The sequence below is a fragment of the Cydia strobilella genome, chromosome 16, assembly GCF_947568885.1.
Source record: "Cydia strobilella chromosome 16, ilCydStro3.1, whole genome shotgun sequence".
NCBI classification, from domain to species: Eukaryota; Metazoa; Arthropoda; class Insecta; order Lepidoptera; family Tortricidae; genus Cydia; species Cydia strobilella.
This window is the reverse complement of record NC_086056.1, coordinates 15,166,908-15,183,201: the sequence shown is the minus strand read 5'-3', so window position 1 is coordinate 15,183,201 and position 16,294 is coordinate 15,166,908. Positions and strand designations below refer to the sequence as shown.

At 37.8% G+C, this 16,294-nt stretch overlaps 1 protein-coding gene across 1 annotated transcript in view; it reads right to left on the bottom strand.

Moving 5' to 3' along the window:
- LOC134748148 (homeobox protein homothorax) overlaps positions 1-16,294 on the bottom strand; it is a 333,582-nt gene that overhangs the window by 171,418 nt on the left and 145,870 nt on the right. The window lies entirely within an intron of this gene.

The following is a 16,294-nucleotide window of genomic DNA, read 5'->3' as shown; positions in this document are numbered from 1 at the left end:
TCGCGCCTTCATTTTTAAATTTTCCGTTCCAAAGAAAAATTAAAATATCTTTAACTAGACTTAACCATCATTTTGTTTATTACTATTATTATGACCATAAGTACGCAGCATATAAAAATATATAAAAAATAATAACACATCCTGTAACTATATGTAACACACCATCAGTCACCTGTCAAATGCCTGTCAATTCACTGTCAAGATACGATAGGATAAGATAACTCCATCGATAGCAGCTGATAATTGTTTAACATGTGTTTTCTTTTCTTATTTTTATGAATGTAGTTTTTGTTGAAAAATGTACTTACTTATAGGTACCCCGTTTTTTTCAGATTACAAATTTTATAACCTCAAAAGTAGTCAGCCGTTTCTGACAGTAGAAAAAAAGCGTCAAATTTAAAAGATGTAGGCGCGAAGGGTTATGTCCTATAGAAAATTTTAATTTCGCGCCTTTCTCGACAGACTATAGTACTAGACTTATATTGACTGGGATATAGACCGTGATTTACCTTTTGTAATGTTTATGAAACTAACCGTGAATCATTCAAAACTCAGACTATAGTACTGACAGACTAAAGCGCGCGAAAGTTGTTTGACAATAGCGGGCGAAAGTTGTTTGACAGACTATAGCGGGCGAAAGTTGTTTGACAGACTAGCGCGCGAAAGTTGTTTGACAGACTATAGCGGGCGAAAGTTGTTTGACAGACTATAGCGGGCGAAAGTTGTTTGACAGACTATAGCACTGGACTAGTTGGGTACCTTAAACAAACGTCCGTAACATTGCCTAGGTGTCAATGACTGGTATATTGTGCCAATCATTGGGTAGTTAACCCTAGCCTAGTCTCGTCACAGTCGTGACGTTACGAACGCGGATGTTATTTTCAATAATTAAAAGCGTTTTTCTTAGCGGAGCGTGCTTGGCTCGGTTCTATTTACATTCCTCGCAGCGGGCCACGACGGCCCGGTGGCACTCTAGTGGTAAAACTATAGTTAACCGGTTTAAAATTAAACTGACAAAAGAAAGTGAATCTTGAGTTACTCTGTCTATCTGTCTGAGTTAGATAGAGATAGTTTGAGGCTTGGGGAAGGACATAGGACCGTTTTAATATTTTTAATCAATCGTCACCATCATCATCAATTCATCATCATCATTCTACGCAGACGAAGTTGCGGAAAAAAGCTTGTGTAAATATAAATATCAAACACCACAGCCCCGAAAGATACCAACGCGATAGACTCGGAACAAAACGATTTTTATTGTTTAGTATCAGAAGTGAAGTGAGAAAAGAAGAGAAAAGGAGGAAGCAGAAGGCAGGGTATCATGTAACGACTATATTTTATTTAACACCTGTATGTAATGAACATGATTGCAATAAATAAATGAATGAATGAATGAAGGTATGTATTCAATGTGAAGCTCTAAATAATAATAAAAAAATGGGACAAAGAAATGTTGTTAAGTATATCTAGTCCTAACAAAGCAGAGCAGTACTCTAAAAATAATATAATATAATGTAACCAGTAAATTCTAATAACCTACTGCAAACATACACAATGTAACAAATTGCTTCTATCCTCTCGCTAACCGCCGCCATTTCTAATCTCACTAAAACAACATACAATACAAATGTCTATTCTTTACTCAGGATACATATAATTAGAAGCGGAGCGTCGCGTCAGATAACCCCTTCAGTTGTCACAGATAGTCGCGGGATTTACTGCAACGTGTTCTAAACTTTAAGGTCTTGTTTATTTTATTTCCTTTCTTATACAATATGCAAAAGAAGCTAGAAGCTTGGTCTTGCTCATTTTCTATCAATTTTATTAGAATATGTTATGAAGTTCAACGTGTAGGTATAATTCCAATTACCGCGCGTATTATACTAAGAAGACGATTTCGATTGGTTAATTAGTCGTTACGCTCTAAAAAAAACCGGCCAAGTGCGAGTTGGACTCGCTCACCGAGGGTTCCGTACTTTTTAGTATCTGTTGTTGTAGCGGCAACTGAAATACATCATCTGTGAAAATTTCAACTGTCTAGCTATCACGGTTCGTGAGATACAGCCTGGTGACAGACAGTCGGACAGACGGACAGACGGACAGCGGAGTCTTAGTAATAGGGTCTTTACCCTTTGGGTACGGAACCCTAAAAATTAGACCAAGTTTAGGAACTCCAATAAAATCTAGGATACCGCAAGAAAGAAGAGGAAGATGGACAATCGTCCATCCAATGGAACTTCTCGGTCAAGGAGACCCAATTAGAGACGAAAGGTCCACTCCACTCGCTAATCGCGCTCGGTGCAGCCGGCCCCGTGACGCAGCCGTACTTGGAAATGTACGTACGATTCCACTTACTGAGCCGCGCTCACATGGCGCCATATAGCTTTCTCGGTTTTTTTTTCTATGTCCAAGCCGTTAACCGTCAGTAATCTTCGGCACACTAACCTTGCACGGTACAACCGGCCCTGTGACGCAGTCGTACTTAGAAATATACGTATGATTCCACTTACAGTAGGAACTGATCGCTCTCTCCCAAGCTCACTCACGGACAGTTAACCGTCAATAATATTCGGCCCGCTAACCGCGCACGATGCAACCGGTCCCGTGACGCAGCCGTACTTGGAAATGTACGTACGATTCCACTTACTGAGCCGCGCTCACATGACGCCATATTGGTTTCACGGTTTTGTTTCCATCGTGCCAAATACATTAATGTAATCGTTGCGATTATTAGAGCTGTTGTTTTAGTATGTACCTATTCGTGTAAGTATTCATTAAATTCATCGTTAACATATGATTTCCTGCGATATTAAACTGGGATTAACCGATATTGATTTAGATGTTTTAAAATATAGTTTTAATTTTTTCAAAGTAATTATTTCACTAAGCCGATATATACCTATAAATATAAATTTTCGATAACATGAATTTAAATTTTAGTCTTGTACATATATAGACTTGGCATGTTTTTAAAATATTTCAAGTCGGTATTTACTTGTACAACATGCAATGTCAACGCATTATCTGATATCAAGTGAAATAAACATGAAAACTTATTAGAATATAGCGTTCGAACACGCCATAAATAATATTAGATGTAAAACCTGACTTTTGACAAATAAGTCTACCTTTTATTTTAAAACACGACTAATTTATTTTGTGAACTAACTTAGCCGAGTAATTTGAGACGAACACGACATGTGTTTTGAGGTTATAAACGTGTTAATTTTTTTATGTAAAAGAACCGTTACTTAAGTTATTTTACAGAACTAGAAAACTATATTCTTAATACCACGACGGTGGTAAACAAGTATACCGTCCTCTATACTGTTAGGTTAAGTTACAGGCAAAGAGGCTAAGGTTGGTACTTGGTATTGGTGGTAGCACCATCTGTGCGAGTATCAAATTTTCTTGATTTTTGAGGCACGTTTTTTCCTTAGACTGTATTCATCTTATACGGAGTTACATTATGCGGTTCACCAAATAATCCCCCCCCCCCTTTCACCCCAGACGTGTATTGGAAGCTTCCGAAGATATTAGCTAGATGTTGCTAATGATGTTAAGGAGTGTAAACTTTAAAAAACAGTAATTAGCGTCACAAGTGCCAATTTCACCTAACTTAAAATATCCTTTAAACTTAAAAAAAATTGAAAATAATATTTTAAATGTTTATTCATAAGTAGCATGTAACACAACGCTTATTCCGTTGCGTGCTCACAGCGAGTGGGAGTCGGTCCCAATAATCGGCTTATATACAATAATAGCCCGGCCGGCTTGACGCACACATGACCCCAGGGTCACATTCCATAATCCCTGATAGGTAATTGGTGGATATTCTTTTAGTCCAGAAGAATTCAGTTTTTAGCTAGATGACGACCGGTCTGGTCTAGTGGGTGACCCTGCCTGTAAAGCCGATGGTCCTGGGTTCGAATCCCGGTAAGGGCACTTATTTGTGCGATGAAAATTCCTGACAAAGCATTTTGGTGATTTGTTCCTGAGTCATGGGTGTTTTCTATGTATAAGTATGTATTTATCTATAAAAGTATGTATATCATCGCCTAGCACCCATAGTACAAGCTTTGCTTAGTTTGGGGCTAGATGGATCTGTGTAAGATGTCCTCTAATATTTTTTTATTTTATTTAGACAATTTTTTTTTTTTTTTTTTTTTATTATAATATTATAAGCCTCGTAAGACCCATAGTCCTACCCATAGTACAAAGTGCCAGACGCACTTTTTCTTCTTATTTTTCGGCACTTACAGGGAAGGATCGTTCGTCGAATGCATTTTTTTACAGCGAATCGAACCACTTATACTTTTATCAAGTTAGGTAGTATCAAAAAAAATTCATACCTTAATTTTAATTCTCAAGTAAAATGTACCTAACTTTATATTTAACTATCATTTTATGACAGTAAAAACCAAGCCCTTAAAATACCCTATTTCGAAACAAAGACGAGACTAAGTACCTAAGTTAATTGAAACTCTTTCGAAGAAAATTAGCAATTCCAGCAAAGAATTCAAAAGCAATCGAAAGCGAAGATAATCAACGCCAATAATAGCTGAGCAATTATAACTCCCACTAATACTCCATTATCAAACGTCTGCACCCGCTCCCGTCCGGATTATTACCCGGATTACCGGATCCTACCTGCCGGATACGGGGATTTGCCCGGATCGGCCGGTGGAAATGATATAAGGCATGGTTATACGTATAAGGTTTTTTCGTTATGCTACTTGGATTCGCGCTGGATTTAGTTGTGTTGTATGATACGAAGTTTGTTGTGGTTTTATAAAAATGCGACTTGTACGGATATGATGGCCATATTTGTCTACATGATAGCATGATAATGATAGCGTCCGGCACTCTGCCGCTTCTTGCCGCCATCGCTCTTAGCGACATTTCTATCGTCACCGCTTAGATAGTTGGCAGTCCTCAACAGTGCGTTTTTTCAGAAACTTCCTGCTTTCCACAGCTAAACTGTAGAATGAATCCGCGGTATTTCCAGACCGATACGACCTTCCTCTCATCTTAACCTCTCTGCGGCCGTAGCACGGTCGCATTTTTGTCATCTGTCACCATGCCTGTCACGTTCTAACAAGTATGTAAGTGCGAAAGTGACAGGCGATAAAAATGGAACCATGCTGACACCGCTGGTGCTGCAGGTGTCCATTGGCAATGGTAATTCAGGCGATTGCTCTGCTCGTTAGCTTCTTATATCATAAAAACACACTGTACACTCATTCACCACCACCACCTTTATATATAACCTACCAAGGCATCATGAAACCAAGGATTTATCGACTCGGCGACAAGCTAATGCAGCGTCGCGACTGACTGATACCGCGCGATATGATAGCTGACGCGTAAGTGCAATCGCTTGTACCGATACCATGGGACTCCTACGCTGCTCCGGACAAGGGTTGTACATTATTTTTTTCGCTGGGGATTAAGATATATCCTTGAAATCCTTGAGGATTAGGATTGACGGATTTGATATTGTCAGTTAATTGTAATAGAATCTAAAATATGGGAACTAGCTAATTAGTATGGAAGTTAAGTAAGCGCGAACGCTGTTGTCATCGCAGATATTTTTTATGTTAGGTTATAGATGGCAAAACACCAGAGGGGTCGGAAGTGCTTTGCCAGCCTTTAAGATGTGTGTACGCTCTTTTCTTGAAGGTTTGAAAGTCGTATCGTGGAATTATCGCTGGCGACAGTTCATTCCACAAATTAGCTGTGCGAGGCAGGATATTTTAGAGAAACGCGCAGTGAAGGACCGCCAACCATCCTTAACTGCCTTAGCAGGGGATATAGCCAAGGTGCATGACTATTATCATTAAATTCATTAACCGTTAACTCCAATGGAACAATAAAAATAGGGATGAAAGATACTAACAAAAGTCTGTGTCATTAAATTTTCAGCCGGCGATTCCTTTTTGTAAGCATTTTTTAGCTTTGGCAATTTTAACAATTAGGATTTAAAAAAATCAGCATCTAACCCTTCAAGCGGATTCCCAGCCCTTCAAAAGACACACGTGTAATTGAAGTGCTCCCTAGCACCGTGTTTTCCCGCCCGTTTTTCACAAAACAAACTAGGGGAGTGGAAAATAAGAAGAAAATCCCGGAAAATTCGGCAATAGTTCCCTCAGCGTACCAGGGCCTCATGCGGGGGCTGGAGGCTAATGATCCCGCCAAATCCCGCCAATATGGAGTGCGGAAAATACCTGGAAAATGGGAATGTTATTTCCGAGCGTTAGCGGGAAATGTATTGGGTGTAACGGAGTCAGGCGTGTGTGTTTACAGTCCAGGTTCTGTCATCGTGCAGTGTTCTTGTTAATTAACAGTCACACCAACCCGCCGTCAAAAAGCTACTATACAATCGAAGTTACGCTCTCATTTTAAAACTACATTCTTAAATGACATGAAACGTGTCATGAACATTTACGATATCTATGTCTTGTACTAGTTTTCGTTACTGAAAATTGTTATACAAAGAAAATAGTGCGTGTTTTGTTATACTTGCTCTAATTTTCTCTTCTACCAGTCGAACTAGTAATTCCAATTATGGAATAAACTAAAAACGTACTAAATTACTATTCTTAGAATTAGTAATTAATTGCTGTAACCTAAAAAAAACTAAGCAGAATCATTTACTATCTAGTAAAGACTTAAATCATATTAACGCCTTTTTATCGCCACCAAGTCTTTTGATGTGGTCCCATCTGGTCGGGATTCGTCGTAAGGGCTGACCACACACGACCGTTTACGATCCCTAACAGTTTTACACGCACAAACAAACACACAATTCCAAGCATCGCTGTAACGCACGAATCAAAGCCCCGCGCTCATGCGTTCCTAGTACTCTTTTACTACTAACTCGGTTTTTTATCTCGGTTAATTGCTTTTCTTTTAGCTTAAATTACCCGCTTTTCCACTAATTTCAACACAAAGCCTTTTATTAAAAACCACAAATAACAATCCCTTGGTTAACTTAACGAGTTGTCTCAATACAAAGCACAGTGATTTACATTTAAAAACGTCATTAAACGAAAATGGCGTTCACATTCCGGAGTTGAACATGAAAATTTTCTATTTGAGTGGACAAAGGGGTTGAAATTAACGCCCCTATTGTTCGAGAGCCCGATTACTTCGTTATTCCAAAACTGAATTTTACGAGACGTCTTGAACGGACAGAAATAGTTTTCTATGAATAGACAATAAATATTATTTTACGACTCTTAGTTGTTCGCAATTAAACGTACAGTAATCTGAAATAATTTCAGTAAGAAATGAGGCTGCTATTAATCTTAATAAGGGCCTTCCTCCGCATGTCAAAGCTAAAACCATGAGGTCATTCTGTGAGCGCAGCGCATTACACTGATTTAAACTTTCACGATTTTTACTCATTATTATTTACAACGACGGGACTTAATCGCGTAAAATAAGTATGCAAAACGTTCAAGTTAATAAACAAGACCAAGTGCGGGTAGTTCGAAAAACTCGCGCGCCTAGAAGATGTTGATGTCAACTTTAGCCAGTCTTCTCCGAGACCACGGGGACAACGCCGTCTTCGAAACATCGGAGGTAAATTTAAAACTTTATTTTACGCGGTTAAGTCCCGTCGTTGTGAATAATACATTTTGTATGTTTTGTACAAGCTGTTGTTTGCTATAGGAACATTCTAGAGCGATTTCTATCTGACCTTCCCACTCCAAATTCTTGTAAAACTACAAAGAAATGTTGGCCAGATACTGAAGAGACGATATGCGTGCCTATGGTTTCATTTCATTTAAAAATTCAGAAAGCGGGCCCTGGTTTCATGTCATGCTAAAATTAGGAACAGAATTATTTTTTTATTGATATAGCAGGCAAACAAGCAGTCGAATCGCCTGATGATAAGTAATTACCGTTGCCATTGGACACCACTAGAGGGGTTGCAAACACGTTGCCGGATTTAAGATAGGAGTACGCTCTTTTCTTGAAGGTTTAAAGGTCGCATCGGTCCCGAAATACCACGGGCGAGAGTTCATTCCACAGTTTAGCTGCGCATTAGTAAACTTCTTTCTAAATTGTCATCCGATATTTTCCCCAAAACTGTAGCCGTAACGTGTAACCGGCGTAACCAATTAAAAATAACCGATATATTTTAGGACGCGCTCTTGTATCTCACGACAAAGGAACGATGCGCGGGTTCTAGGAACCCGGCTCAGTCGTACATCCTTTGATATCGCAGCAATAATAAATAGAACTCCGTTAGATGCTTCCGCCCTGGTACTTGCTTTGAAACAATGGTGCTATAGAAAACAAATAAATGTTCATCTAGTAGGAATGTTTCTTTCTAGGAAAATCTTTTAAAATGGTAGTAAGGTCTATCAAAAGGTTAGTTCAATACTTCAATTGTGAATATTTTTAATAGATATAGTAGATATTAGTAGATGCTATTGAAAATTAATCATTTATAAATTCATTGTCGACGTCGTGGTAAGTATACCTACCAATAAAAATTCCAGCCAAGTGTTTCATTTCGAAGTATATAAATAATATAAAAGAGTTACCAAATAAACAAAGTTTACTCGCACAAAGAAAATCATCTTTCCAGAAAACTAGACAATCGTCTTTGACATGTTTAGCCTCAAGGCAACATTTTCCCAGTTTCAAAGACGTAATAAAAGTTTTAAAAGTGACGTCAGTGGACGTTTCTCGTCAAAAATCCAAGGTGTGACGATAAACAGAACGCAGTCAAGACCACATCAAAGAGATCTCGTTTACTCTGAATCTGTGGACAGTCCGTGTGATCGCGAGACAGGTGTCTTGACTGTTTCAGATCCTCACTTCAACAAACATGACATCAATCCGTAGTGTCATGTGCAACTGACATGAAAATGACAGTCCGTCACTGTGTCAACGGGCAAGTACTACTGTATTGAGGAACAAAAGCTTCTTTTTAAAAACATATTGACTTTCCTAAAATTTTGTTAATTTTTCGACTAACTACCACAATATGTCAAAATAAATTGTGACGAAGTCTCTGCATCATCATTAATTCATTATATGCACGGAGCCTAGCCAGATGATTAAATGGAAATAGTGACATGACATTTCGTAGCATCTGTCATCCCGATAAATGTTTATTTTCCGTTTGGCACATGTCGAAGTACAATTGTCATCTTATCTAGGCCCCCTGGTAATCTTTTAGAGGATAACATATGCCATTAAAAGCTAATGTTAAATATGTAAGTAAAGATGAAAGACATAACAACTAAACCACTGCCAGATGCCACTGTTTTGATTGCTAAAGCTAAGCAAGAAAAATGGTTAATCTAAATCTTAATGAAACGTGCCATTCCCAACGTTGATGAATCGCCGCTGAAACGGGGGAGGTGCTGGCAATTACTCCGCACGCGAGGTGCAGGGAGAACAAATAAATAGCTGGTGCAAGGAATTAAATAAATGTGCAAGGAGATACCGATGTAGTTGCAGTTTTTTGTTAAGAGGAAATGGTGGCGTAGACGAGAAGTCATGAAAATGACAGAGCTCAATTTGACGATGGTGTCAAACTACATCATCCCGCTTTTACATGTACTGTCACCACAACTCGCGCCAAAGAAGCAAAGCTCATTTCCATTTCTTAGTAGATATATGGCACACCAAGAATGAGCAGGAATCTTGCTCGTTTCTGCCCGAAATGTGCCTTCCTTTGCGCTACTACATTGAGGTTTTTCAAGAAGCGAGTAAATTCATTTCCAATTGCAAACTTATCGTAGACTTAGGTTTTGGATTCAGGATAAAAATTTGTATAAATGATAGGCATTGTCAGAGTTCAAACCTTGCTATAAAGTTTTTCGAAAATAGAATCTAATACGGAAGCTATATTGGAGGTCAAGCCGTAACCCGATTGCAAATTTAGGGCTTTTATACTGTGCTCATACCTATCAGTTTCGCTTCGCAGATCGATTGCCGAAAAGATCTGTAGGTACAACTTCTCGGCATTGCAGTGGCTCGTTCAAACTCGAGAACTTTCTATCAAAAGCCACAGATAGCTAAACATGCGGAAGCCATGATCGACTGGCCTCTTTCATTCCAATTGCAAACTTATCCCTGCTAGTAACCGGAGGTCATAACCGGCGAGAAGGTTAATAAAGACGGTTCGCAGTCCAGGCTAAAACGCAGGGCGTGCCTCCACGCCCCGCCGGCTTTTACACTACGACTGACTTTACTGCGCACTTTACGACCGGCCGACGTCTTTTTTGGTGTCTCGAACTGTTTAAAATTAGTTTTGCACATGATTATTGCTGAGAGTGTGTGCGAAGATGGTTTGTAGGAGAATTTGGAAGCGTTGCTTTGGGTCGGGATAGCTAGATATTACTCTCATAACCGACTTCAGTATAAAATGCTGGTTTGAGAAATAAATCCGCCTCAATTTTTTACTGACATACAACAAAAATTTTACAGATATTTTAAGGAAAACTGTAGATATAAAAAAATACAGTGTAAACTCTTATATAACGTCACTCAATATGTATAACGATTCACTCCCTATAACAATTGACAATTAGACTTATATTGACCGGGATATAGACCTTGAAATCAATATAAGTCTAGCTAGTTAAACTAACCGTGAATAACACTATGTAGTTTTATTTCATGAGTAACTATCGCGGTAACCGAAGACAATATTATAACCGTGAATAATTTAAAACTCCAATTGACAATTGTTGACTATAGTTGCTTTACTTTCACATTAATTTCTCTCTAAATAACGAAAAATCTGTACAACGTCAAAAAACGTCTGGTCCGCTATATAGTTTACACTGTGACGTGAGAACCAGTTTTAATCATAAGATTTTGATAATAATTACTTAGAGTAGCATAGGGACCCTTCAGATATCTCCAATGGTTGCAAAACTGCGAAAATCCAAGATAAATTACTATCCAAGTGGAGTTAATAGAAGAATAATGAAACAATTATGCCTTGCGTGCCGCGTAGGTGAGGTCCCACGTCCCACGGCACCCCACGGTACCAGGGGTGCATAAGAAAAAAAGACCCCAAAAATTATTTTGATAGACACTTCGCGTGCGATCACCAATTACTCCATGCGCGCTGGTAATTCGAATTTAGCACATTATCGGTGCGTTACGATTATTTTCAAATTTCGAAATAACAATGGAAAGATCGTGTTCGCACCTTTTTTGTTGTTTTAATACGTCATTAAAATGTAGTTTCGCTGCCATATGTTAGTGTTTAGATAGTGCCATGCGGTTCTGACAGGCCCCTAATGGACAGGTGGTATTTGGAGCAAATTTTCGGTTATAAAATATAACCAAAAAACATTTTTTGGAGCCTATTTACGCGTAGTATATTTCATATTTCCAAATTAATATTAAATCCTATATCATTTAACTGGGATTTTATTAGTCAGAATCTAAAACCTAATAAACTTTGGTAGACTAATGTAAATGACAATTCTTTGAGGTTTTGAGTTGATGTGAAAGAAAAGTTCTCGGAAATTTCATAAAGAGAGGAAAACTTTCCCATACAAAAATAATGTTCCGAAAATTTTCCATGTAGAATTTTTTTAATTTTTAAACCAACTTTCCAAAGGCACAAGACCTTGGGGACTGTATGAAAAGTAGTGTTATCAAGTGTTTTGAGTAAATGCAGCCTCTGATCTCGACATCCTGTGCTATCTAATCTATTCTATGGTCAATGTTTGTGTAGGATCTACTGAGATTAAACGTGACGTTGCTTATTCAATGTGTGATAAACATCTTCATTTGTGACGTTTTCAATCAAAAGGTACCACATTTTAGCTTGTCGATAAGGTTGATTTCAAATTGAAGCTATATGGAAATAGCGCCTAGACGACCGACAATAAGTACCCTTTTGGTTGAAAATGGCACATTTTTCTTAGTTGAACCAAGCAATATTGCACGGTCTTCACAATGTCAAAAGAGGGGCATTTTGTTTATATGTAGTCTACATTTTTTCAGATTTGGGAATTTCTGTTATTCCTACTCGGAATCACGATTTCTTTCGATCTTAATAGATAAAAGTGTCCCAAAGTATCTATGTATATTTCGTTACCGTCATATGAATTCTATGAAAATTGGTTACGGAATGAAAATAACAATCTTAGGATAGTTGAGACGCTTTTCTTTCACCTATTAGGAGCTCGTAATTCTAAGTAATTATTACATAAAAATTAAAAAAAAAGTGTAATCCATACTAATATTATAAATGCGAAAGTCTGTCTGTCTGTGTGTTCCCTCTTCACGCTTAAACCGCTGAATCGATTTAGATGAAATTTGGCATAGAGATAGTTTGAGTCCCTGAGAAGGACATAGGATAGTTTTTATCCCGAAAATCATCCCTAAAGCGGGATGGAATTGAGATAATTAATAAAGTGTCTGCTAATTTGTGTGCATAATATGCTCAAATTGAATAATTGCTATAAGACTTTCTCCAGGCGCTATTCTTACTCTAGCTGGGGTTACTAAGTCCACGCAGACGAAGTCGCGGGCAAAAGCTAGTTTTTAATAAAACGGCTAACATTATGCGTTGGGGCACAACTCTAGATATGACGCATCAAATTTTAAGTTACTTTTAAGTTGAAGTGACAATATCAAAATTTTGATGTAATGATGGCTCTCAGACTTGTCAAATCGCCCATTACCACCAACAAGAACAACACCTCAATACCAAACAAAAAGCAGTGATGCGACACAACCGACACCTCCACACATCGACATCGAGTGCATATTTACTCACTCCACATTGTCACAGATTATTGCAGCCGTGTTTGGTTTACCATTGAGTCTCGAGTGTTTTAAACAAACACCATTGAAGAACTCTCGAGCTGCTACCTTGGTAAATAAAGTTATTTAGTTAGAAAAATCTAATCTGTCGAGTGGTTTATCTCCGTATCCGGTAGAACACTTAGTTACTAAAAATTGTTGGTGTTTCTCACGGTTGCTAGGGTTTTTTTTAATATAAGGTCAATACGGTTAAGTGTGGCTGCGGGATAAGTGTGGCTGACCTTCTCATTGGGGCATGTTTAGACATTTATTAAGAATAAGAATTGTTTATTGCCACATATCCAGAAGTACATAAGAAAATAAAATAATATTACATAAAACAATAACTAGAAGATTAGTAATTTCGTTTAGCGAAACATGGATTCACACTAATGTAATGTAGGTATAAACAGGCCCCAGTTGACCGTATTTTTATTTGTAACGTAACATCCCTATTGCTAGAGATGTGTACTCGGGACTTTTTAGTATCGATAAACGATACCAAGGACATAATATCCCGGAAAAATCTTAAAATGCAAAGAAAAATATGTGCTAAGAATACTAGAAAAATTCACACGCTCATCTATTTCGAAATCTCTACAAAAAGAACTTTCATAAATATCATTAGTTACTCAAACAAGCCTTTTGAAACACGTCAAAGCATTTTTACGTTAACCCGCTGTAATTAAATACAAATGTCTCCATGTCTCTATTATGATACTGCGACTAAACTAGTGTCTCGAACGGCGCCATTTATTTGACACTTGACAACAACGTCATTCATTAAACGTATCGCGTCATAACTCATGAAAAACAAACTTAGTTTTTCTGCCAAGCATACCAAAACTCTCCACACATTTTAAAGAAGTTACATCTTCTTGGGTGTAAAGATAACTTTGTTTCTATTTCCGATATATTTAAAGTTTTTCTCCTGCCAAAAGTCATGTCGCACGAAATGTTAATTAATTTCAACTGTCGCGGAGAGAGTATGAATGGGGAAGTCTAATGAGATGCCTTTGAGAACGAGTATTCGGGGATGTGTAATGAACAGCTGAATTGAAGACTCGACTGTCTAGTATCACTGTTATGTTGAGTATTTTCAATAGTATTTGAATAGAAGTGACTTGAATGTCAAGAATCACTGTTACGCTAAAAAAAATATGTTATAGTCTTACACAAATCGACCTAGCCCCACAGTAAGCTCAATAAGGTGAATAATGCTTGTGTTGTGATTGCAAATAAATGCCAGTACAGTCGCCATCAGATATATCGGAGCGGCCGAGGTGCTCAAAAATATCTGAACACGCACTCTAACGCCTTGACAATAGGCGTGTTCAGATATTTGTGAGCGCCTTGGCCGCTCCGATATATCTGATGGCGACTGTACCAGGATTTGACCCTCCTGCTTCACTACTAGAGTGCCGTTCCCGAGAACGTTCCCGGGAACGGCACAACTCTATTAACTACCGACTAGGCTCCTCCTGTCCTACCTTTAATATTTGTGCCATTTTCAACCAAAAGGGTACTTATTGTCGCTTGTCAGTAAGGCGCTATTTCCATATAGCTTCAATTAGAAATCAACCTTATCAACAAGCGACAATGTGGTACCTTTTGGTTGAAATAGTCACATTTTTTTATATACAATAGAAAATATGAATTAAAATTACCCAAATACATCTTCGATAATTTCGAAAATGAGATAATCCCGAAAATCATTTAAAAATCACATACTCAATTGTAATAAGAATCCCTTTTCATTTTTTTTTTCATTTCGGAATTACCCGAATACACCTTAGTAAATATGTTTTACTATAGTCATTCTAATTTCTAGTGTCTAACACAGATTGCATTAGGACAAGTATGATGATAATGAACAGAACTAACTACACTTACAATGTTGCCCAGCATATGCATTGGCAATATTGGCGTCCTAAGTCCTAAATGACAAAATGATATTTGGCCTTAGGTATCATCATATATCATGTAAACCAGCCAATGACGACCGTGATTTCAAATATAATTTTACCTATAGATATATACTTGCACTCTGGCAAGATGCAAAATTCTGGCAATCTGGCATAATGGCAGAACGATTTATACAGTAAGATATCGCTTGGGCTTCTCCCTTCCGACGTGTCGGAAGCCGGTGTTGCTCGAAACTTAGATCCGTCTAGTCATGTTACAAAAATATCTTCGTTGATTGGGGTTTCAGAAAAGAAAGCAAGTTATAGGTTTGTAATTAGCAGACCTATCTTTAGAAAGTTCACTTTAAAGGTATTAAAATATAGTGCCGTAAATGTCATGCTACCTTCTTAGCCTCGAGCTATGATAATAAAAGTATGGGAATTATTATTTGCCCTGCATGCACAGACACAAAGTGGATAATAAATATTATTTCTGAAAATTATGACTAAAACTAGCTTTTGCCCGCGACTTCGTCTGCGTGGAATTAGTTCCATCAAGTTAGAGTAAGTGAAGCGCCTGGATAAAATGTAATAGCAATCATTTTGAGCATAATATGCTTAATTGTTTACACCCGTCAACAGGCAATTCATTAATTTTTTCATTTCCACCCCCCTTTTCATCATCTTTAGAGATAACTTTCGACATAAAACCTATCCTATGTCGTTTCCCCGGGACTCAAACTTTCTTTATGCCAAAACTAAATCCGTTCAGCGGTTTAAGCGTGCCAGATAGTCAGAAAGACAGACAGACAGACACACTTTCGCAATTTAAAATATTAGTATGGATATCGCCTATTTTAAAGTACCTACAAGAGTTTTATTTTACTCAAATACTCAGCAGTACTTTAGCGAATAAAACGCACCAAATTAAATCAGCACACAAATAAATTATTTCCAAATGGATAGCTGCCCGAATTATACCATCGCTCCGTCAAAAATAAAAATTAAAAATCGAAAAGTCCGCGCTCGCAACCACTCGGAACGAAATAATTGAAATCGGCAGCGACACAAATCAAATTTCCACGTCGCATGTATCATAAATAATACATAAAACCTATCTATTAATAAGTTACAATTTGCTAAACTGTACGCATTAGTATTCACCGCTCAAAATATTCAAATAGTGAAGCACCGCTCGAATACGATATCGATTCGATTTACAGCGTGTCCGCGGCGTATCGTTTTCGGTATGGAATTATAGATTGTTTGCTTGTAACATAGTACTTAATTTTTACGCGCATATTGCGTCTTTTGAGGCGTGGTATGAATTTAAACGATTGTAGTACTCGGGCCTCTTCTGGGAATCGATTAGTGTACTAAGCTCATTGTTTTTGCGTTTTGCTACGTCATTCTGCAACGACACGTCTTGAATTCGTAAACAAATTGAAAACTTCGTTAAATTCGGCGTAGATGCGATTATACTAAATTTAAAGTTTGCCACTTGAAACTACCCAGACAGCATAAATCGCATGGGCTTTTTGCATAATCTGCCCTAGAGGCGTCCCTCAAAAACCTAACAAAGTAACAGTGGC